Source organism: Stegodyphus dumicola, chromosome 5 (assembly GCF_044657685.1).
Source record: "Stegodyphus dumicola isolate Sdum_Otavi_A_Nest chromosome 5, ASM4465768v1".
Classification (NCBI taxonomy): domain Eukaryota; kingdom Metazoa; phylum Arthropoda; class Arachnida; order Araneae; family Eresidae; genus Stegodyphus; species Stegodyphus dumicola.
In genome coordinates this window covers 15,305,573-15,330,940 of record NC_140772.1, presented here as the reverse complement: position 1 = coordinate 15,330,940, position 25,368 = coordinate 15,305,573, and positions in this window count along the sequence as shown.

Below are 25,368 nucleotides of genomic sequence, written 5' to 3'. Positions count from 1 at the left end.
ATTTTAATTAATAACATTTAAAATTAATAAATAATAATAATAATAATAATAATAATATAATATAATTATTAATTTAATTTATAATTTAAAATTTCTATTATAATTATGTTTACACATGGTAAATCATCTTTTATTATATGCGGCTTAAGTGTCTGTATGTCGCTGATAGTTTATTGGTTGCTTGCGTACTTTATTATTTGCGGCTTAAGTGTCTGTTTGTCGCCGATAGTTTATTGGTTGCTTGCGTAACTGTACTAGCCAATGGGGTGAAGTTGCCACGGCATTCAAATAGTCCATATGCACTGATACCATACATGCAGTTATCCTTGTTTTAATTAAATTATCATGGTATTTAAGAACATTTAAATATTTTTAATTCATACAATTGTTGCTTATTATGCATTTAACTATATTTACATATGAATTATCTTGAAACTTGCAAACGTTGATAAATTAAAAGAGACGAAACCAACTAACGAGTTGTGCGTAGTACATCTCATCGTGTAGGTTTACCCAAACTCCTATGCTAAATATCCTTTCGGGTAAAGAGTTTAAAATTTTGCCCGATTTTATTCCGACATTGTATTTTAAACTGAATTTTCAGCCGAATGCCGAAAATTGAACGCAAATTGAGCGTGTCAGGGGGAACGGGAACATTTGTTTGCATTAGCAATCATCTGTTTTTGAAATGGTTTACAACTGAACGCAAATTGAGCGTGTCAGGGGGAACGTGAACATTTGTTTTCATTCGCAATCATCTGTTTTTGAGATGGTTTACAACTGAACGCAAATTGAGCGTGTCAGGGGGAGCGTGAACATTTGTTTGCATTAGCAATCATCTCTCTATAATCAATTTATAATATCAAGAACAGCGGTCATTTCGTATGACCGCCGGGCTTTCTGGTCGTATTATATGCAAAATAAATCATTTAGGGAAAGGCGGAGCGGAACGTTGTACGGAATTTAAAACTAAGCATGTACCGGAAATTAGGAGCAATAAAAAATAATTGCGTTACACGAATAAGAAATGTAAAATATTACTAAAATGTATTTATAACTTAATTTTGAAAATGACACGTCATTAGCACTAGAGGGGGTATTATTCTCGTTATAAGATTTCATGAATCCTATTTCTCATATTGGAAGAAAGTGTATTTAAACTGGCGTAGCGAATAGGTTAGTCAGAGCGTGATTTCGCTCTTGAGTGAGCACGTTGTTACTTCTACCAGCTCTCTGAAATTTAAAGCTCGGCTTCGCATACAGATGTGACGCAAAAACATCGTTAAATTGCATTCGATAGCTTGCAAAATGGATATTTTCATTGAAATAAGATACAGGAAATTTTTCGCGATTACAATACTTCATTTACTTCATATACAAGGAGGTAAAAATGAATGGGAGTGGATACGCCCCGTTGTAACCCTCTATTCCGTTCCGTTTTAACATCGCCTTCAAATCGCCGCTCGCTCCTAGCCGCCAGTGTTCACTTGGTCAACGTACGTTACACTCATGCTACAATGTAAGTGACACGCCGGCCATCTCTAAGTTTCTGCGCTAATCACTTCGTCGCCGGCTGTGATGGAAGTACTGTAGTTGGTGATTGTTCATACACAGCACGATATATTATGGAAATTATTTTATTTGTAGTATTATATCGCCCTCCTAAAGTTGTGTTGTGTTGTGATTTATCTCACTTGTCTGACCGTAACATCAGAACAAGACGACGAAATTTATCGTGTCAAGGAACGTAAGATTGCGCTGTCGTTGACAACAGCCTTGGGCATCATACAGGTGATAGTAAGACTTTGCTCAGTTCCGCCCCCCCCAGTTTTGAAGGAGAGCACCCTGCGGGGGGGGCGATTCGGAGGGTCCCCTCCCTTCTTCCTCTACCAACAACGAGAGGACATGAGCTATATGTCCAATGAAAGAGATGCATTCGTAATGTATTTTTTAAAAGAAAGTAGCTATGCCAGCCTAAGCCCACGAAATTCCTCGTGGGTTTAGGAGAGCAAGTTTATGCGTGTTGTTGGCAACAGCCTTGAGCACTTTAGAGGTGACAGTGCGGTTTAGCTCAGTTCCGCCCCCATACTGATGGAGAGCACACCGGGAAGTCGGGCTCGAGTGTCTCCTACCCCTCTTCTCCCATCACAACCTCTCGGGAGGAATTTTGGCTCATGGCATATTTAGAATGCCCCCCATGCGGCACAGGTGACAGGTGACGGAGGACGGAGACGCCTGGTGTTTAACAGGGGTAAGCAGGCATAGGTCCCACGCCTTCCACTATCCAGATGCAACAACTCCCTGGAGCCGCACAAGGCCGCACCGGGAGCTTTTTGATATTCCATTCAGATGTTTAATCTGCGGCCTTGTGCGGCTCCAGGGAGTTGTTGCATCTATGCCCAATACGGCACAGACACTATAATTTTACAAACATCCATGCCTTCTCCAGGTTTCGAACCGAGATCTGAATGGAATATGAATAAGCTCCCGGTGCGGCCTTGTGCGGCTCCAGGGAGTTGTTGCATCTGTGCCCAATACGGCACAGACACTATAATTTTACAAACATCCATGCCTTCTCCAGGTTTCGAACCGAGCCCTTCGGTACGGAAATCAGCGTCGTTAACTATTAGCCCACCAGCGGCCGAACGGTAAAGTCGCTGAACGCTGGTAGTTCGGTCCGAGGTTCGAATCCCGCGAATGAGCTGGCTGCATGCACGTTTTCGTGGTTTTTACCATGTGTAACGTGTATACGAGCCTGTTTCCCTTAGAAAGTCCTCCACGAAGGCATCCCTCCCCTTAGGCAGATAGCCTAGTGTAAACCAAATAAACCAAACCAAACCGTTAACTATTATCCCAGTTGGACTGAACCCCCTAAAGTTGTGACCATTATTTATGTTACGTAATGCATATTATAATTTTTTTAGGGGGATGTATTTTTTAGTTATAATAAGTTAAGAATTTTAAGTTATTTCTTGATAATTAAAAGAAAGTTTCTATTATATCTCAGAAAAATAATTTGTTTTCTTCCTTTGTGCTTTCGTTTTTAACACACCACAAATAAATTTTCCCCCATTTTTAGCACCACAACTTCTTTCAAACACACAAATACGGACGTATTTAAAAAAAAAAAAAAAAAAAAAAAAAAAAAAAAAAAAACAGAAAGGGAAAATATTCAACATTAAAATTCATTCGCAATGAATTATCATTAAGCGCTTTTTCCTCTCTTCAAATCTTATGCCAGCACAAAAGCATTCTTGAACTTTTCAGCTTCTTTCATCGCAACCTATTTTCCGAACTGTCGTTATTGTTGAATATTCAGACAAAAGATTTCCGTCGAATTTGCATCCAATCGATTTCTTTCAAGTCATTTTGTGCAATATGTTTTGTTATTCCGATTCAAAATCTTCGATTTATTCAAATTTGCATTCGCTGATTCGCAACTAAAGTTACAGGAAATTTATATTGCTATTTTCTCGGGAAGGCAGTAATGTTTATTACTTTTACCAAATTTAAAGTTTCGAGTTATTTTTTATATCTGCCATTACGAGAAACTGGAATTTAAAATGCTATTATTTAGAAGTTTATTTGTGCGTGCTTTTTAAAAAAAATTTTCTCAGCGTTTGATTTTTGTAGGTCGTCAGAGAGGTCATATCAGAGTATTTTAATAAACTGCTAAATATGTTTTCTAATTGATCCAAGCCAAAAAGTAAATATTATAATTAATTATAATTATAATGGAGCTATTTATTAGCCCAAAAGGGACCTTAGTCTCTAAGGGGATATTAGTCTTGACACGGCATTTTGCTTCGAAGCACTTGAAGGCGTTGTATCATTTTTAAATAATATCATTATTTACATTAATTCTCTCTTTCCTGGTATATAACGGGTGGCCATAATTAAACTGACATTGCTCACAGTGTTCTGTAGCGCGATCTATTTGCGAGAATGACGCCACATTTTGTAGGAAGATTAAACAAGACGGGGGATGAAGGATTCCGCGAAAAAACAAATTAGTTCCAAAAGTCACCACTAGGGCAATATTTGGCGATGTGTAATAGAAAATAGAGTGTTAACAAATGCAAATCAATACGGAAATTACCTTTTATTTTGCATTCAAATGAGGTTCAGTGTGGCTGTCGTTGTTGTGGACCACATATTGCATTCTCTGCACAGTATGCAGAACAGCAGAAAGTAACATGTCTGCAGGAATCTCCCGCACAGTCCGTGATATATTATCCTTCAACGTAGCCAGGTCCTGGACCACTCCTTGATAGACCTTGAACTTAAGGTAACCCCATAGCCAGAAGTCGCATGGGGTAAGATCAGGCGACCGAGGTGGCCATGCAGTTAAAAAGTAGCGGCTAATGACTCTTTCTGTTGTGAAAATTTCTGTTGCACCCATACATCAACGTGTGAAAAGGCTTCATCTTGCATGAAAATTTCCCCCAGGCATTGTCTTTTATCGCTTTTTAAAATCGCTTTTTTAAAAGTGTTGCCATATTGTACTTGAACTAAATCAGAAAATGTGCATAATAAAAGGTAATTTTATTCCGTACTAATTCGCATTTGTTAACACTCTATTTTCCATTACACAGCGCCAAATATTTCCCCAGCGGTGACTTTTGGAACTAATTTTTTTTTTCGCGGAATCCTTCGTTTCCCGTCTTGTTTAGTCTTCTTACAAAATGTGGCGTCATTCTCGCAAATAGATCGCGCTACAGAACACTGTGAGTACTGTCAGTTTAATTATCCCCCCCCCCCGGTATTTCTGTTTCAAGGTGAAAGCAGTGCTTTCAGAATTTTTTTTAAAGATTTCCAATTTCAGTTCGATGTAGCAATTTAAAACGGGAAAACTTTCGGTTATGGCACATTGTAGGATCGAGTGCGTTTTGGTATCATAAAATGGCAACTAGATATACTCAAGTGTTAAACCTTGAGATGTCTAGCGCAAGCCGGAAGAACACAACCAGGAAAATGGTGTAAAAGACACTTTTATTTATCACAGACTGTTTAACAGAAGGCAAGAGTTTTAACTCTTTGAGGGGCAACTAACGTTTTCAGCAAAACTCTTGTTTTAGTTACTATATCAGGTGTTAGAATGAAATTATTTGCGACAATTACACATATTTTGTCCAAGACGAGTGAAAAAAAGGGCCACTTCTAGTGATTAGTGTCAGTGACCACCGTTCACAGAACACATCCCTACAAATCTGTCTCTATGGCATTCATGGAAATAGTTTTGGGTAGAGTAGACTTTAAGGTACCCCTTGTATTATGGCGAAGTTGTTGTTTGATTTATCGCCAAGTTGTTGTTTGATTTATCGCCAAAATGTTGTTTCATTTATGGTAGCCTGAGTAGTTGAATGTTATGGAAACCCTATTGTGACGTAATCGGGTGCCTGATTCTGAGAAATTTTGAATCATGAGATGTTTTGTAAGCGTTTTTGTGGTGTGTGTTGGTTTGATTCTTTAGAAGGTAGAATGGCCGAATGTAGTAAGATTAATTTGAAGTTTCTGTACGATTTGGAGCGAAAGGAGAAAAGAGCTTTAATTGACTGGTGTATAAATAAAGGTTTACTTAGTAGCCATTGTAAGTGTCCTGTATGTAGGAAGGATATGCGTCTAGTCGAACGTAAAAACCAGTTAGATGGATTTGAATTTGTTTGTAGGAAGTAAGGTTCAGATGATCATTATGTGAAGCGTTCGATCAGAAAGAGTACCTGGTTTGAAAAAAGTCATTTGAGTATGATTGATATTTTGATTTTTACGTGGCTCTGGGTGTACGAAGCGAACTCCAAAATCATGGTAAGTGAATATTTGCTTTTGGTAGTCCTTAAATGTATAACATGTTTTTCCTTTTTTATGTTATTTTATTGTTTGGTTTAAAATGTATTTTATTGAGATTATGTATTTTTTGTTTACCTATATTGTAGAATTGGGCGCTCCTTTGACTTTTTAAGTGAAAATATATCGATGTATACATGGACAAAGCAAAGGGAGTGCGCAATGCAAGTTTGTGTAATTCTAGGATTTTTTTTAAGTGAAAATAGGTCGACGTGTACATGGATAAAGTTAAAAGTGTGCGCAATGCCATTTTTGTGCAATTCGGGGATTTTTTTTAAGTGAAAATAGGTCGATGTGTACATGGATAATGTCAAAGGAGTGCGCAATGCCATTTTTTTGCATTTCGGAGATTTTGTTTTAAGTGAATATACGTCAATGTGTACATGGATACCGAGTTTGTGCAATTGTTTGTCTTGTTATTTTGCCTTTGTGTAGCGGCGATTTTTGGCGCAAAAATCGCCGCTTCGCAACCCAAAATAACGAGTCAAAGAATTGCACAAAATCGGTATCCATGTACCGCCAAATATCGCGCCAAGGGGTACCCTAAACTATACTTTTACCGTAGTTTTTCTTTTTCAAGCAGAGTGCAACTTTGCATGTGCTGCATTCCCACACTGTTCTTACAGGCTTTTTCTTGGTACTGCACAGCGCACATCGTCGTGGTGTTGTCTTCGATGGCTGATGCTTATTTTCTTGAAGACGAATTGCTGCATCAAATTGTTATAATAAATGTTGTGTTGCTGTGCTAAATGTAAAAATGGAATAGAATTAAGTGTAGTGAATCAGAGTTATTTGAGCACCAAAAATAATCACATGGCGTTTTTTTGAATTGAAGGATCAACAAATGTAAATCAAATGAATTGCTTACTTGGTAAATCGCTTTGTGTAGCAATAAGCTATAAATACTAACGTGCAGCTCAAAATGTGTGATCTAGAAGGATATATGAAATCAAAGTACTTACCCCAAAGTACGACAACTATATGTTACCAAATCAATTATATTTTATTCTTCATCTCTGATACTGAATAAAGCATTCATATAAATAATTTCATCAACCAGACAGACGAATAAATTTGAACATCAAGCACGAGTGATGCGCAACACCAGAATTAACGTTTCACTCAGAATAAAGTCAATCTTTCTCGATCCACTAGAAACAAAGTCTTGGTGTAAAAGGAACAATCAAATTTTGATGGTAGTCATTAAGCATACTTAATCAATCATGGTATTTTTCTTCTTTAAATCAGGAAGTTTGAGATCTCACAAACACGTGCGCGCGAAGAGTTCTTGAAAGGAGGAAGAAGCTGAACAAAATTTACTTCTGCAATGATGTACAGGAAACAGGAGTAATTATTTTCTTGAATCTTCATGTAAAAATCTCGCTAAAAGGATTTTCATGTATGACAGACAGCATCGAAGGAATAGCAAAGCGAAGCAGGAAAATGGCACATCGTATCGGCCAGGAAGAGGACAGCCCGAAGCCCGTCCTACCTCCTCGAACGCCAGCAGCCGAAGAGCGAGAAACCGGTTGTTGCAATCTTTTTCGTTGTTGCCCTTGAGCAGTTGCGGATAGCACACCTGACGCTGAATAATGTGGAGGATTGCATACTTAAGGAGGAGAATGCAAGCCCTCAACTCCTTAAGTTGCATACTTAAGGAGGAGTATGAAACATAAGCCAGTACTCGTGTGCAGGCAAGTAGAGGCTTGCCTGCACACGAGTACTGGCTTATGTTTCTTGATTGCCATCTAATGAGCTACTAGGTAACGTCAGAAGCGGCCAGTCTTGAAAACCATTCACACGAGTGAGTAAGACGTTCAATAGAAAAGGTGGTTACTGTAGGTAACCACAGTCCTTCAAAGAGTTAAAGTGCGTACAAAGCAGTACCGACCACTTGCAGTGAGATCTTAAAAGTTAATTTAACAAACAGTTTTAAGGTAAAGATGTAGTGGTAGATTACACAATTCAATTTAATCCAACAGGCTGACTCAGAATCCTACACCAGCAATACACTAAGTAGACGGCCAGAATGCGTAGTCGCTATTAAGATGAACAGCTGGAAACTATCAAACGTGCGCTTTCACTAGCTAAATCACGCTCTATCTAATCTTTTCATTCCAGCAATTTAAATAATCTCATTGACTCCACTTCATTTGCACCCTGGCCAGGAAACGCGGAGGGAAATCAGAGAATTCAGGAAAGACTCAATAAAAGGTGCTACTTTGGTAGACGGTTGCACGGATTTTGGCGATTTCTTTTGGCGAGTAATACAACTTATGGTAAACCCATTGGTGGCTAAGTTATTTATGGTAACAGATACTTTGTTGTCATTTTATTTAAACAATAATGTGTTTTACTGTGCATAAATTCCGTGTTTTAAATGTTATTTATGGCTTCTAAATATTAAAAATCAATTTAATTTTGCATTTTTATTTGAAATAAAAGTGTATTGTTTATCATATTTTATGAAATTTTATGTTGTGGATGATGTAATCAATGACGTCACCTTACTTTAAAAGTAATTGGTTTTAATATGTGTAAATTTAATCTAATGTTTTAAACATTATTTATGGCTCTTAAATATTAAAATACAATTTAATTTTGCATTTTTTAAAAAAAATGATTTTATTATGTATGAATTTTTAAATAATTTTAATTCTAGGCGTGATGTAATCAGCTCTCTGATTGGTTATAGAATATTTATGCATTAACGAGCTGTAATCAGCTCCCTGATTGGTTACTGAAAATTTGTGCATTTCCGCGCCGTTTTAAAATTTAATTCATATCTTCGAATTCCTTCAAAGATATCTTCAAAGATGTTATCTAAATTATGATTCCGATTTTTTTTGTGGTACTTATCAATAAACAACAGGTTAAATGACTCAAAAAAATGTAAGTACATACTTTTATTTTATTTTATAATTGTATACTTCAATTTTTGTTAAAAAATGAATACACTATTTTCAAAAATTGCTGGGATAATTATTGTCCATATGTTTTAATGTTACTTATATTCTATATAACGTATTTAAAAATATTTGAATTTAATAATATTCTAACTCTTTTAAATATTGGTACGATGGTTTTTAATTCGATATTCAATTTCAGTAATATTTTAATCTAATTAAACGTTGGCACAATGTTTTTATAGCGGTGTTTTTATTCTCTTCTTTGCTATATGAAAGTAATAATAACCTTTCTTTAGTATTTTATACTGAAAGTAAATGTATTTATTTATACTTGCCTGCCATCTTAAAAAAAACGACATTTTCAACAAAAAAATTAATCCATTACTTTTAACGATATTTATTTTTTTAAAGTTTCGAATACTTTACTATGCGTAAAAACAGTGTTTTTCAAGATGGCTGACGTTTGTAAAAATCGCGCCAACGATTGCGCCAACGTAAATCGCCAAAAATCCGTGCAACCGTCTACCAAAGTAGTACCCAATAAAATAGCTATTAGTACAAAGAGTCGAACCCTACAACATAAAGTAAAGAATGTATAATTATGTAGCACATGAAAAGTACGAGTTAGAAATGTACTAAAAGTAGTTTATAGTGTACATTTTCTGCTTCCGTAAATCACATTTCCTCTTTATAACGTTTATCTGTTGAATGGGCTATAATAATAACTATCTTTATCTAAAAGTGTCATGAAAATCAATTCAGTTTCCAAAGCGACAAAAGAAACTTGTAAAAATGTTTTAAATAAAACTTAAGCTCCTAATTGCTTAATTTATACTTAAATGACTCACTGAAATTCTGGAAGAGTCTCAAACTACTTAAGCGTATTTAACAGCGAGGGTAGAAATGTCAGAAATAAATTCACTGATGTTAAATCTTAATGTAATTCGAATAAAAATAATTAAAACCTGTCAACTTAAATGAACTCCTGTCTTTGTAAATTGCATAAGTGTGGAATTTCCGTAGTTGTTAATTGAAGCGGATTTAAATCATCTTCTAAAGCATTATTTTCATTCTTTGCTGTATGGAAGCTTTTAAAAATAAATTTCGAGAAACAAATATAATTAATTACCTTTGCTAGGAATCATACAATTGACTTATTTCTTCTTTTAATTAATATATTTCTGGTATTTCTGTTTCTCAGTTAATTACAGTGAATTTCTGCTGAATGAGAAAACATTTAGCAGATAGTTTATAAAGAAAGTCCATTTTCCCTCACGCTTTGATGTCAGCGGCAAACACTTTTCGCTGACAGCTGGGAGATCCATGGCTCAAATCCTGGCTAGGATACAATTATTTTATCACATTACCTACTTTTAAAACCTTAACCGTTGCAACAGTAGTTCCCAATCTAAAATTCATTGGATCCTCGGATCCCGAACCTTTCGGCTCACGAACAAATTATTTGAAAAAGCACCTTAGATTACGAACCGTGTCTCGACTTTCGAATTCGGCAACATGAGCACATATCTGTAACATGTGACTTTCATTGGGAGTTTGAGGTCACATTGTAGGGTTTCCCTTAGTTTGCATAACAAATTATTCTAAGTTTGACAGCTTTCCTGAACTTCTCATTTTTCCCCTCGCATTTCCTCGCCAGAATGCAAATTTAAAGTTAATTGAGTATTTAAATGAACATATCTTGCACTTAATTCAGAGCGTGATTTCGTAGCCAGCGTACGTTACTAGTTTGTCCTCGCTGTTCCGCTGAGTTTCTGATACGCTCTTTTGGCCATTTAATAAGTACACTGCAGAAAAAAAAAAAAAAAAAAAAAAAAAAAAAAACACGGGCAGTTCTATATCTCCCGTTGACGAGATTGAAATTGCGTTTTTCAAGTCTCGAAAGCTCGACTTAGGATATATATTAGATTTATATATAGCATTGTTCTAACGTAGGTATTTGACACAAAATCGGACTTTTTCTGATATAATATGTCAATCTTTTCCGTATTTTGATTCTACGACTGAAATTATACCTAAGTATTATATTTTATAAAACTGGGTGCGAAATTTACGGAGAAATTAAAAAATTTAACTTGGCGAACTTTTTTTCAGTTTGCGCCAAGAATAGTTCACTTGGCGAACATCTTAATAAATGGCAACATATTTTACATTGTGCCGGAGCGGAAAAAAATCACATCATTCCTACCTTTTTACATTGTGCATGAGCGGAAAGTCACATCGTTCCTACTTCCAAATACACTCATGTCCATAAATTAAGGATAATGCAAAATCAGGCAAACGAAGAGTTAGAAGCAAAACAAATTTGACTTATATGTAAAGCTTATGTATTAAACAAAAGGTAGAGAGCAAAAAAAAGATGATATATGTTTGATATTATTAAAAAAAATAGCGATTTTTTCTTCCTGGAGCAATTTACAAAAAAAAAAAACCTATTTACGAAAAACCAATATTACATGGTTGGTATAATTGTTAATACATCGTATGTCTCCCAGACGATGCAATACAGTCCGTACAACGCCTAAGCATGCTGAGTATCAAATGATCGATCTGATCTTGGGGGATATTACACCACTCAAAACGCAATGCTCTCCGAAGTTCCGGTAGACATGTAGGAGGAGGTTGAGGGGCTGCAACTCGTCGGCCAAGCATGTCCCACACGTGCTGTACTGGATTCAAGTACGGTGAGAATGCTGGCCAATCCATACGGGTGATGTCCTCCGTTTGAAGGCATATTTACGCTTACGATATTTGCACGGTGAGGACGGGCGTTGTCATCCATAAACACAAATTGTGCACCTATGGCGCCCCGAAACAAGCGTACATGTTGTTCCAGAATGACGTCCTGATAGATTTGGCTTGTCATGGTTCCAATTTGAACATGCAGGTCATTTCTGGAACCCAGAATAATTCCACCCCAAACGAGCACTCCGGCACCACAAATGCATGCTCTCTACTCCAGGCTAACCGCAGGCGATAGTGAGTTGCAGTAAGTGGAACGCAACTGACAGGTCTACGGGCATATAGACCAATCTGCCCTAAGCGTCTGTACACGGTCTGCCTTGAAATTGTCGTGCAGGTATGCTTAGAATTGTGATGCAGGTATGCTTAGAAGTACATCTGAGGCTGTGCTCCGCCTGTTTCTTTTGGCAGTAGCTGCCAACTACCGGTCCTCATTCGGCGTTGTAACTCTGGGGCGACCTGTGCTGTAACGTCTACTCACATTACCATCATCTTGGAATCGTTGCCAAAGTCTGGAGATGACACTCTGGGGAATTTCAAGTTCGTCTGATACTTCCAGTTGGGTACGCCCACATTCCAGACGGCCGGTAATTTTACCACGTTAAAAATCATCCAAATGCGTCCTTTGTGTCATAACTATTTGGTTATTGCACTGAAATGCTTATTAAGCGCCTGCGAACAATTTTACTTCTTTTCCTGTATTCCTTATATATCACTCTCTTACACTCTCGTCTTTGTGACGTACCATCGGTGTCATCTGGTTACTTCCTGAAATTTGCATATGATTCTTGAAGATGTATGTAGTGATTTTACAAGTGATATATTTATTTTAGAGTTCGATTTCCGCGTGACTTCGAATTATCCTTAATTTATGAACATGAGTGTAATTTTAATAACAAAGTGCCTAAAGCACATTTGATGTTATTATCACTTTTAACCCTTTGCGGCACAGTGTGTCCGGTCTGTACACACCTAAAAATTTCCTTCTGCGCGCACAGAAAAATTGAATAAAAAGGATTTATTGGTTACTAATAGGTTACTCTGAACCTTCTTTATGTATAGTAGATGGCAGCTCAACACAAACCAGTCCATATATTTTAGCGAAGTTTGGTTTTTTAAGACCCTCATTTTTCAAAGAAAGGAATTGTTTGAAAAGAAGTTTTTATGTTATTTTATTGGCTGTATGCTAATCTCCTTATTCTATATTAGTTTTAAATTTTTACCTTGAAATCTTGTCTAAAATTAAACGGCGAACCCTAGGTGGGCCCAGACCGGGCACACCGATCATCTAGGACAACTGAGAGTCTGTATTCTTTGTTTCTCCGCATCTCATCAGAATTAAAACGATAAGTGCTATCTTCAGAAAATTTTACTTGTGTACTCTTCTAGGCCTAATTAGACTGCCTACACTTTTTTTTTTTTTTTTTTTTTTATCAAAACTCCGATTTTAAAAGGTAACCTGCCAGAAAAGGTTAACAAATATGCCAAATTCGAAAACGCGCCAATATATGAATTTACGTATATCTTCGGAAGTTTTCGGATGTTTTGAATAAAATGCTGTAATTTTTTGCAGGTATGCTTAGAAGTACATCTAATTTAGGATGATGGAAAAAAAAATATAGATAATTCAAACTTTTTTCCGAAAAATTTACAAAAATTTTTTAAGAATACAAATTTTAAAAATAAATCATAAAAAATGGAAGAATGTTATGTGGAAGGAACCTAATTTTCGAAATGAGAAAGAAAAAATCAAATAAGTTTAATAAAGAAAGAGATATTAATACTCAATTAACATCGTGAACCTAAAATTTTGAGAGCTAAATTTTTAAAAACTACTCGTGCGATTTTTATAAAACTTGGCAGTTTGTTGTAATTTGAGTCGTAGAATCGAAATATGGAAAAAAAATTGACATGCCGTTTCTTAAAAAGTCGGATTTTGTGTCAAAATACCTATATTAGAACAATGCTGTGCATAAATCTAATACATAGTCTAAGTCGCGCTTTCGAGATATGAAAAACGCAAGTTGAATTTCGTCAGTTGGCCCAGTGGAACGGGAGATATAGAACTGTCCCCCCCCTTTTTTTCGCAGTGTACATCGCCGGATAGGTTGTTTAGTCAGCCTAGCTAGCATTAAGTCTCTGAAGACCATAACGCCCCAGACGGCCTTTCATTCAATCGACCACAACCGCCCAAAATGGCCGAAATTCTGATGTTGTCTTCTTCCATCCCCTAAGGTATGCATTGTATCAGTTTATTGCAGACGGCTTGTCCTAAAAGGATTTATTTGTGGTTTCTTATCTTTATTTGTTAGGAAGTAGACAGGATGACATTTGAAATTTTCAGTCTTCTTTGTGCGTTAATGGATGGGGAGGGGAGGAAATTACTGTGACTCTCGAAAACCTTTTCGGGCGGTCCGGTATTTTATGCATACCCATTAGCGAAAACTGCGGTTTTTAAAGAATTAAATTAAACTGCTAGTCCAGCACTTCTCTTGATCTTTGAATTTATTGTAAACTATTTTTAAGTTTCACCACAAGTCGTCAGTGTTTTTGCAAGCACAAAGTGTGCGCATTTTATCTTAAGAGTTTGAGGAATAATAACGGCTTATTTTAGCCTTCTTCTATGCTGGTATACTTTTGCGCTTGTGCGAGAAGTCGCCAGGCTATCTCGTAAGATCCTTTTAACGTTCTGATAGCAAAAAGAGCGAGATTTTACAACTTAATTAATACACAGTAACTTCTGGGAACATCGCTTCAGTATTCTCTACTGTTTAATTCATTAACAAAATTTGGCAATAAGTGACTTTGGCAACAAGTGATTTTGGCAGCAAATGACATAGCAACAAATCAAATGATCATGAATTCTGTGTGGAGGAAACTATGGTCAGACGGGGTTGCTCAGACTGAATTAAGTTTGAGTTAGACAAAAGTCGGCTAATCTTTGGAATATGGTAACAGGTAGTTTGGCGACATTTTGGTAAGGCGATAAAGGTTACTAGGTAGGACTTTAGCAGTGTACATGGATATAGTCAAGAGTGTGCGCAGTGCCATTTTTGTGCAATTCTGGGATGTTTTTTTAAGTGAAAATAAGTCGACGTGTACATGGATGATACCGTATATGAGCAATTCGTAAAAACGCGGCAAGCAGTGGGCGATTCTGCCCTTTGTCCCAATTTCGCAACTAATCTTCGTCATGATTAAGCACTTTTGTTCCATAAAAGTTCTAGCATAAGCGTAATTCGGCTAGCAGATTGTTGGAAAAAATGTTGGAAATGTTGATTTAAAAAAAAAAAAAAACATGCCTTTACTTCGTGAAAACAAAATGGCGTCCAAAAAAAAAAAAAACTTGCAGGTTGCTGTAGCAGTGTTGGTCGCCAAAGTTTCGCCAAAAAATCGCCAAGTTACTGTAATCCGAATATTCACCGAATCAAAATCCACCATCCCTGTTCGGGCGGCATTGTTGAGTCACTAGGCTATTTTCAAGCAGAAGACACAAAAAATGAGAAATGCTAATACCGGGACTCTCGAATACGCAATAAGTTTGCTATCGTTACACCACGAAGGCATGCAGAAAGGAGGGAGGAAATTCCTTATAAATATATTAGAAATTTTACATCGAAACATCTAGTTTTTTACATCCAAAAAAAAAAAAAAACTAGAAGGTTGCTGTAGCAGTGTTGGTCGCCAAAGAATCGCCAAGTTACCATAATCCAAAGATTAACCCAAAAGTCCGGTAAGTCTCACGCAAAATCGAGTAACGATTAGATACGGTAAAAAAATATGTCCCTAAGAATCGGTGTTTTTGGATGAGAATTTCGCATACAAGTTATAACATGCAGATGCAGTAAAGTCGAATTCAGTTTTCATCTATTTTATTTGTTTTATACTGTATCGATATTTTTTGTTTATATGGTTAATGATTTTTCATTGGATTTGGGTTACGAAATTGTACTGTAGGATATGAAACTGTATTAAGTAGTGTTGGAAAAGTTTAAATAAGCAATCATTAATCTTAGGAACGAATTAATGCATTTTGCGGAAATATGTTTAAGAGCATTTCAGTTGACGAACGACTTTCAGAAAAGAATCAAATTTGCAAATCGACGTTTCACTGTATAGCGAGTGACAACTCGTTCTTGCCTGGATTTTGTCGACAGAGTCTCGTGTCTTTCACTCTTCGCTCTTTAATTGGCGGATATATCGAATACTGAGTACGTGCTCTTGTAGTTAAGCAGCTAGCAATTCCATGTTTCGAATGGAAGGTACGTCTTTAAATCTGGTCTAGAGAACAGTACATTTTTCAAGTAGCAGATTCGTTTTAAGCGCTAGTACTATAATTTACTATCGATAAGGTTCTAAGGCGATAAAGTGAACTGTAGAAAGAAATTAGTAAAATAAAAGGTTGAAGAAATTTTTCTTTGGTAGCTCAAGAATATGAGACTATTTATTCTCGTAGATGCTGAATGAAAAGACATTGTAATAAGCAATCCTGTGCGCTGAAAGGGAAGATTCTTTAATGGTGTGAAGTAGCACTAGAATGATCATGGCGTGGTCTGTATTCGTTAACAATAGTAAAGAGATGTTGAGAAGAGATTGCATTCGTTTTGTAACGGTGTTCCTAGCAATTTAAAAAACTCTACGCAACTCACTAGTATACACTGGTGTGCAAAAATTAAGGACGAAATCGAAAAATTAGCATATCAGCTGAACGAAGAGGCAGAGCGAACAGAAAGACCAATCAGGAGATTAAGTAAGGAGATGTACGGTAGCACATGCGCAGATATGCAGGTAGACGTAATGGGAGAGTGTCTGAGTAGTATAAAGCATGTTGTCGGTGTAAGATCAGTATTTCTGGCAAAGAGATTGCACGCCGTATAGCAGTTAAAATCACACCGAGTTGCTGCCTCAGCGAGAAATGGCGAATAATCAATCTGTTAGACGACATCTGGATGCTTTTACCCGAGATCGAATCATTGGGAAGTTGGAGGGAGGCCGCAGTGTGACAAGTGTGGCTGCAGAGTTCGGAATTGCTCACAGCATCGTTTCACGACTTTGGAGACAATTTCAAACTACAGGAACAGCTATCAGGGTTTAGTAGTGGTCGTCCACGAGGAACCACACCCGCAGATGACCGGTATATTGCCTTACAGGCCAGAAGAAAGAGGCGGCAGACAGCGGGAGAAATCGCTAGACACACGACACAGGCAACTGGACGACCGATATCGCGTTTTACCGTGGCCAGAAGACTGCACGGTGGTGGTCTGTTTGCACGACGTCCTGTACGGTGTGTACCTCTAACGCCTGCCCATCGGAGAAGGCGTTCTCTGTGGTGCCGGGAGCACCGGAATTGGAGAAACAATGAATGGGGACGAGTACTCTTTACAGATGAGAGCAGATTCAGTCTGAGTAGCGATTCTCATCGCATACTCATCTAGAGAGAGCGGGGAAGCCGCAATCATCCCTCGAACATCATTGAAAGGGACAGGTATGGAGGTGGCGGTGTTCTCGTTTGGGGAGGCATCATGCTTGGTAGTCGTACAGACCTTCACATCTTCGACGCAGGTTCAGTCAACGGGATCCGTTATTGTAACGAGATTCTTCTTCCATATGTGCGTCTTTTTAGAGGCGCTATGGGTACGCAGTTCCTTTTCATGGACGACAATGCACCATGTCATCGCACAGTAGCTGCCGAACAGCTCTTAGAGAGTGAGGATATTGAACGTATGGATTGGCCGGCACGATCTCCGGATCTCAATCCCATCGAGCATGTATGGGATTTTCTAGGCAGACGCTTGGCAGCTCGTACCTTACCACCAGTAACGATTCCGGAGCTTCTATTGGCGCTGCGAGACGAATGGGCAGCAATGCCTCAACAACTCATTGACACCCTCATTCTCAGCGTGGGCAGACGCTGTGAAACCTGCCTAGCAGTCAGGGGAGATCATATCCCCTATTAAAGACCGGATGTTTCTTGCTGGACACCCATCACAGGGATGTTTCAGCCTTCAGTCGCATTGCGCTCCGTGCTACTTTTTCAATAAAGCTTCTTTTTATCCCTCTGATTTTTCTTTTAGTAAGTGTTGCTTACATTACTCATGTCCTTACGTATTGGGGATTTTACGGTATTAAATGTGTTGATTTGGAAAGCTTTTGTAGAAAGTTATATTGAAAAAACCGTCTCCTCGTTAATTTTTGCACACCAGTGTAGTTCATGCTACAAGCTTCTTCTTATCCCATATATTTCAACATACAACAAAGGTGCTTTTCGAAACGTTGCTGTTTAAAAGTATAAGTAAATTGTTAGTATTGTTTTTATGTTAATTAACAACAAGTTATCCCACAATATTCCGTTTACGAGTGAACTTTTAAAAGTCATCGCATTAAATCATAATTTTAAGTTTATCATGGACGTGATCTCCCGTATTACACCGATAAATCGGAGTTGACTTTAAAATCAGCATATGGAGTATTCAGCATATGCAGTATTTACTTTAAAATCAGCATATGCAGTATTTACTTTCATGTTACCCCTCGCGTATTCCCCCTAGTGTTTTCAGCATATGATTTAGAAATTTCTAAAGTGTAATAACTGTTAGAATAAATTTGTGTCAATTTTGCACAATGAAACTCGACAACGTCAAAAACAAACGAACGCCAAACGATATATTGGCGAGAGAGAGAGATGATTTTACCTAGGTTCAGATGCAGAAGCATTAAAAAGACTTTATGCTTGCATTTAATACTTGTGCTTCATCCTTTTCAGCATGTTACCTTCTTTTATACAATATACTCCTGATAATATTACCTAAGCCTGAAGCTATTTAAAGCTTATAAATGAATGTCTTGTAAGTTCTTTTTTTTTTCAACATTTCGATTTAAATATTTGAAAAGACTGTTAACTTGTATTTTATTTGTGTTTTGTCTGAGCTAAGAAATCTCTCTAACTTGTTACATAAAGATTTCGTACTTATCCTGACTTATGAATCTTTAATAAAATTAATAAAATTGTGCGAAATAGAGGATAGTGTACTCAAACGCCTTAACTGTGTTAAACTCACGACATATCACTAAGAATGTAAAATGTATGGACAAATAGGAAACTATTTTATACAAGTAAAAAGGACACTACTAAAACTTATACAGTGTCTCACAAAAGTGATGGGACACTTCTGCTTTACAAAAGGAAACTGTAATAAAATAAATTAAAAGAACATGTAAACATTTTTTGTGGGTGTGTTTCATACTTAAATTTAATAACAATTATTACATAACATAATTTTCTCATAATATTAAAATATTAATTTAATAAAAATACAATTGTTTAAAACGGAGCAAAAAATGGCTCACATAAGTGATGGGACACCATTAGATACTACTACGTACTGCAATAAAAATATTTTTGGGGGTTTTTATTTTTACTCAAAAGCAATTGGCAATAATTTATAAAACCTTCTGCAGTATTTCTCTCCCGTTTGTTTTGGAATTTTTGCGTTTTTTAGCTCTGTGCAGCCATGAATGCTAAACGAAATGAAACTTTGCCTGAAGTTCGAAAATTAGTTATTAATTTGCATATTGAACGTGGAAAATCTATAAGAAAAACTGCTGAAACAGTTAACTTGAGTCATTCAACAGTTTTCAATATCATTAAAGGATATAAAAAGAATCATATGATTCAGGATAAAAGAAGACCTGGCCGACCATCATAGCTATCCAATGGAATAAAGCGAATTATCGTTCGAAATATTAAAAAAAAATACAAGAATGAGTGCTCCTAAAGTTTCTGCTGGTTTACAAGCATTATATGGAGTAATTGTAAATCCTGAGACTAATAGAAGATTAATTCGATCTGCTCGATATCACGGTAGAGCAGCCAGGAAAAAATTCTTCGTAAGTGAAAAGAATAGAAAACTCAGACTGGCTTTCGCAAAATCCAACATAAATAAGAACTCTGATTACTGGAATGAAGTTATATTTGCTGATGAGAGTAAATTTAATATATTTGGTTCTGACGGTAGAATCTTGGTGTAGAGAAAACCCAGGAAAGAATTTCGCAAACAGAACTTGGTATCAACAGTAAAACATGGTGGAGGAGGAGTTATGGTATGGGGGTGTATGTCGTCCGCTGGAGTTGGTAATCTCGTTTTTATTGAGAGTATAATGGATCAGTACAAGTATATTGACATTTTAAATCAAAATTTGAAATCTTCAGCACGAAAATTGATCCTTCATAACGATTTTAAATTCTAGCAGGACAATGACCCTAAGAACACTGCTTTGAACGTTAGACTCTGGCTGTTGTATAACTGTCCTGAAATAATAAAAACACCACCACAATCTTCAGACTTAAATCCCATAGAGAATATTTGGCAAGAATTGGAATCAAGAATTCGCAAACACACCATTTCTTCAAAACAACAATTAAAATCGGTGCTTCAAGAAGAATGGGGTAAAATCACTCCAGAAATCACAAAAAAAATTAGTCGAATCCATCCCAAGAAGATTAAATCATGTTTTAAAAGTAAAAGGAAATCCAGCAAAATATTAAAACATTTTAAGAAGTAAAATTTTTGGATAAATATTTGATGGAAAAGTAAGTGTCCCATAACTTATGTGAGCCATTTTTTGCTCCGTTCTAAACAATTGTATTTTTATGAAATTATTATTTTAATATTTTGAGAAAATGTATGTTATGTAATAATCGTTACTAAATTTAAGTATGAAACACACCCACAAAAAATTTTAGATGTTTTTTTAAATTTATTTTAAGTTTCCTTTCGTAAAGCACAAGTGTCCCATCACTTTTGTGAGACACTGTATCACTAACAATGTAAAATGTATGGACAAATAGGAAACTATTTTACACAAGTAAAAACGACACTACTGAATCTTATAAGTCCTTTGTAACACATAACATAATAATTTTAATGTGTTTTCATGTGTGTCTTTTAAAGTGCTATGTTTATCATTTAAGCTGTCTCTTCTGAAATAGTATACACTGCGCATTTTTACCCTCTAGTAAATCTTACCATCTTGTTTCATTACACTGAAACAACCTTAAAATCTGCATTTTAATAAAGGAGAAAATAAGTCTAACTTTTCGGTCTTAAATTAATTAGCAGCAGATTGTAATTATAAATAAATATTTCATTATTATACCTTACAAATAAGGGCCTTATATGTAATTAATTAATTAACTCAATGTCGTAATGATAATTACTGAATCCCGCTTGGATAGAAAACATTTGTAAGATATATTGCTTAAATATAGCTTAGAATACATAATGGTTTATGTATCCTCATCATTGAGCATTCAGGTTACCACGCGCCGATGACAGTCAGATGTGCAGTGCTTTGAATATATATGTAACATTGTAAACCCTCGTTTGAATAGATTACTTTACCATGAGGTTTCCGCCAACTCTGAGTTGTAAACATAATCTTGGCTAGAGGCTTGTCTCATTCATATTTCTCTACCTGGAAACCTTTGAGGCTGTTTCCGTTGAGACATAAAGCGAGGGGGCCGTAATTAGGGTTAGTGAACTAGAATCTCTCCCATTCCTGAAATATGAAATGTAGGGCAGAAGGCGTTATTTGCGTCGCATTTTTTTGAGATACCAACATCCCTGACATGACTTCATATTATAAGCGGGTCATGAGTGCCTAAAATTTAGCACGCATAGTCCTTCTAACACGTGTGTTCTCTTATTAATCCAGACCAGACTGGTGATGCTGTTAACACTTACAAAGATTAATCATACAGAGGCAGTTCTCACATTTTTAGACGATTTTGGTAAACGGTAATAAAAAATAGTTTGCTGCAAAAGAATTAATTGCAATTGTACTATGTTTTTAAAAGTCAAAGTTATTGTCTGTGGCTTGAAAGTTTTGTTTTTATTCAAAATGGCGAATTTAACAAAGCAGTGGTTCGAAGGCTACATTTACGCTCTTTCCGAAGAGAAATATGCATACTCCGTTATCCAAAAACGATGTGAGAGTCATGGTTTTGTGATATCGAAAGTGTCGATAGGTAATATCATCAACAAGAAAGGAAAAAAAAACGTCAAGTTGGAGCCTCAAGTGGGACAAAAATTACAAACAAGTATCCAAGGAAAAAACAGACATCTTCGACTATTGAAAAGTTACGTTATTTAATGTTAAAAGAAAATCCCCCTAGTAAAAGGACAGTTGGAAAATCATTAAAATGTTCGGTGTCTGCTGTAAACAAAATGATAAACGTTGATTTAAATCTTAAGAAAGCGAAAAAACGCAATGTGTATCTTCAGAGACTAATTTGTTGTTGTTTTTGTTATTATTATTATTATCATTGTCATTTTAATGCTTAATTTGTTATTCTATTTTCCAGTTTTGATGTAGTTATTATTATTGTAATGAGGGTAATTATTCTTTTGTCTTTTTGTAATTCCATTTTTTGCATGCTCCCATCCTTGATGAATGGGGCCCAATGATGTATAATCAAGTGCCTTTCAATAAAAAAGAAAACCGTACTATAAACTGAGAGATAGCAGATGTGGAGCTGATAAGGGAGTTGGAAACTTTTAGGATGAATTTAAAAGTTTGTCTTGGTAAGAAGTCAAAGTTCTAGCTATGTTGTCATTACTCGAGCAAGTCTTGCCAATTGTATTTTTTTAATATGGAACCGAAGTAGAAGGAAAGACTCTAGAGCAGCGGTTCTTAACCTTTTGACTAACGCGTACCATCTAAACAAAAATTGAAAATCTTTAGTACCACCACCACTCTTGAACAAATCTCAGATCGCATAAATTTAAGAGTGTTATGCAAAAAACCCAATTCTCTACACAACAGGATGTTGGGGTTCTAAGTTTTGAATTTAGTAGTTAAAAATACTTTGCTTCTTTGTGTACCACATATTTTTCTCTTGCGTACCACTGCTTGAGAACCCCTGCTCTAGAGTTTCATGCTCAAGGCAGGTACTTTTGCGTTTTCACCTGTCAGTTCGTTACCTGCTTTGCGCTTGTGTGCTGGTACCCAGACAATGGCTGTCGAAGAAGTAATAGAAATATTGCAGAAGTTTTTATATTTCTCTTATCATGCTAACCTCCTGGAGTACGAATTGCCTCCAGACTGTAGCCTGAGTCACTTAAAATTGCGGTTTTATTACTGCTTGTTTAGGTTAGAAGATACTGGCCTTACGAAGCTCCTGGGTTATTTTTGCACAGGCTACGATTCCAAACGTATATGACCTTATTTTGATTGATGACACAAAGACCACTGAATGTTCCAAAAGGTCCACTTGGTTGCATCCGTATAGACTGAGAACTCTGTTTGGGCGTACTGTAAGTGAGAGAAAATGATCTTGTACGGGGTGTCAAACAGGATGGGTGATAGTCATCAGACTTGACAATATGTCTGAAACGGATGATAAACATCAGAAAACCGTGTATGCTCATACTCGTTTTGAATATAGTAGTGAGCTCATGAGTAAAAGGGGATGCTGGAGATGAAGGATGTTAGAAAGCGGTTCTTCTTGCTGCGCTAAGGGGGGAGAATCCTAGTAAGGACCTCTAAGGAACTCGTTGGAGATATGCCACGCTAATAAGAAATAGGTGTATTCTCTGCATAGTCATTTAATCTCGGTGAGTCAGTTTGGTGCCCCACACGGTAACCGCATATAAAATTATACCTTATGTAATCACCTGGTACAGTTGCTCGAGATAGCATGCTGGGACTCCCTCCCACTCCAGAACAGTTTCAAAGGACTGGAGGAGTCCTATCCTCAGGAACAGCCTATTTCCTCTTTTCAAACTCAGCAATTTAAAATTGAGGTCCCATGTGGAGTTAATTCTCTATATGATTACTGTATTGGGGTGCTACCTATGATAGCTATGTTGAAGTTTCTGGTATCCGCTCATTATAGCTACCTACCTTGTGCATGGTACAGCGTATATGTTCAACTTTTAATTTGATTTTCTTTATGTGGAGGTTGCATGAGAGTCTGTTATTTATTGCCACTTCCATGTAGTGCAGTTTCTTTTCGAATTTCACTGACTGGTCCATAAGTTGATTCAGCGATTACGCTTTAAAATGCACTTGGGACCCATAATTATTGGCTTCGTTTTCTTTGCTGAGATGAAGAGTCGTGTCCAAGGTCTTTCTGTTGTTACAGAACTCGAAGTACCGATTTAGATTCACAACGATATGCTCCAGACGTTCGATGACTTTCCGGTACCTTGTCATTCATGACATCCTTTTACTAGTATATGCATCGGGAACACCTATAGAATAAGTGATAGTATGATAATCACTTAGACTAGGTATTTCCACTTGAACCGTCCAATCAATGATCTAGGGAACCACTGTGCTATTGCAAGTGGAATTGTCTATCCATCCTTTCGCTCTGGGTGTCCATAAAGTTTAAGGAGATTCGTGTTTGTTTAGGATGTGAAGTCTGCTAGATACAAAGAATCTTTTAACAACTATAGCCTTGTTGCCGTATAAAGTAGAAATCCAACGACAGCTTCTTAATGTATTTAAATCTCCCCCAGAACGCTGAAGTTGTGTGCTCGAATGCTGCTTGAGAGAATAAAAGTTCATGTACTTTAATAGTTGTATCTAGTTCAAAGCTTGGCGGAAAGTAGGCAGACATTGATTGGGTAAGCATTGTCCATAGTGCTAACTGAAACAGTGATTGCGTGCTGCATTGTGGAAATGACTGTCAGAGAAAGAGCATTAGTAGACAATCGCGGTAATGCTGTTGAACAAAAGATACATTTTGGAATGGGTCAATGAGCCAAGAATGTTTTTCATAATAGATAAAATGTTCCTGAAGTAGTGCAAATTCTATAGAGTGCTCTTAGAATTGAAAATGTGACTAGTTGTACTTTTAAATGTTTGCTTATTGCACAGCAGAAACTTCAAGATAGCTGAGTTGTTTTAAACTGGCGCATTGCTTAGGGTGTTAAATTCTGATGCCGAACATAGAGTACTCACTATTTCATCATTGCATAAAGCGAAGTACCGAAGTTAAAGCGGTGTTTTGTACATTTGGTAGTGCCATGAGATGACTGCGTGATTCGTAGAGTAATTAGTTCTTTACTATTGACCGGAACGGGACATAGCTTAAATATGAGGCAATTAAAACTTCTTATTTTATAAACATTATTTGATACACGTTTCTTACTTTTCGCGCCTTAAGGATGCTAGATTATAACAGCTTTCACGTACCAAACTAAAATGAGAAATATGTATATATCAAGTTAATTTAATTTTATTTTACTTTATGCAATTTCGTAACGATGGTTGGGTTAAATTTATAAATAAGTGCTCAGAAATAAAGGCTTCTTTTGAGTTTGTCAGTAAAACTGTTTCTAAGTGCTTAGACATTGTAGTTTCCCAATCTGGTTTCAGTAGTGAAATATAAATTCGTAATTGATTTTCTAATGTGTCATGAATTTAAGTAGGTTACATTTTAGTTTATTTATTTTCTTTGCTCTACTTCTATGTCCTTATAAATACTTAAAATTATTTTTTTGTCGTTATTCGTCGTTATTTTCTTTGTCGTTGATAAGCTTCCCCAAAAATATTTTTTTTTAAATTATCTTTTGAGTGTCGGAATCTGACACAGCATGACAGAAGTAGCTTTAGCGCATGACAGAGTTGACAAACATCATATTCTGAAATACAACTCGCATATTGTTAGACATTTATGCCATTTGTTTTTAAGTTTTTAATACTCATTCTAGTTGTAGAAAATTGTTCTTGCGTGACTGACGGTAGTTGAAAAAATTTATACTAAAGCTGTTGCACATTTTTAGACGATTTTCATTGTACTTACAGATATATTGTACCTCAAGTTTTGTGTTTTAAATGTTCCATT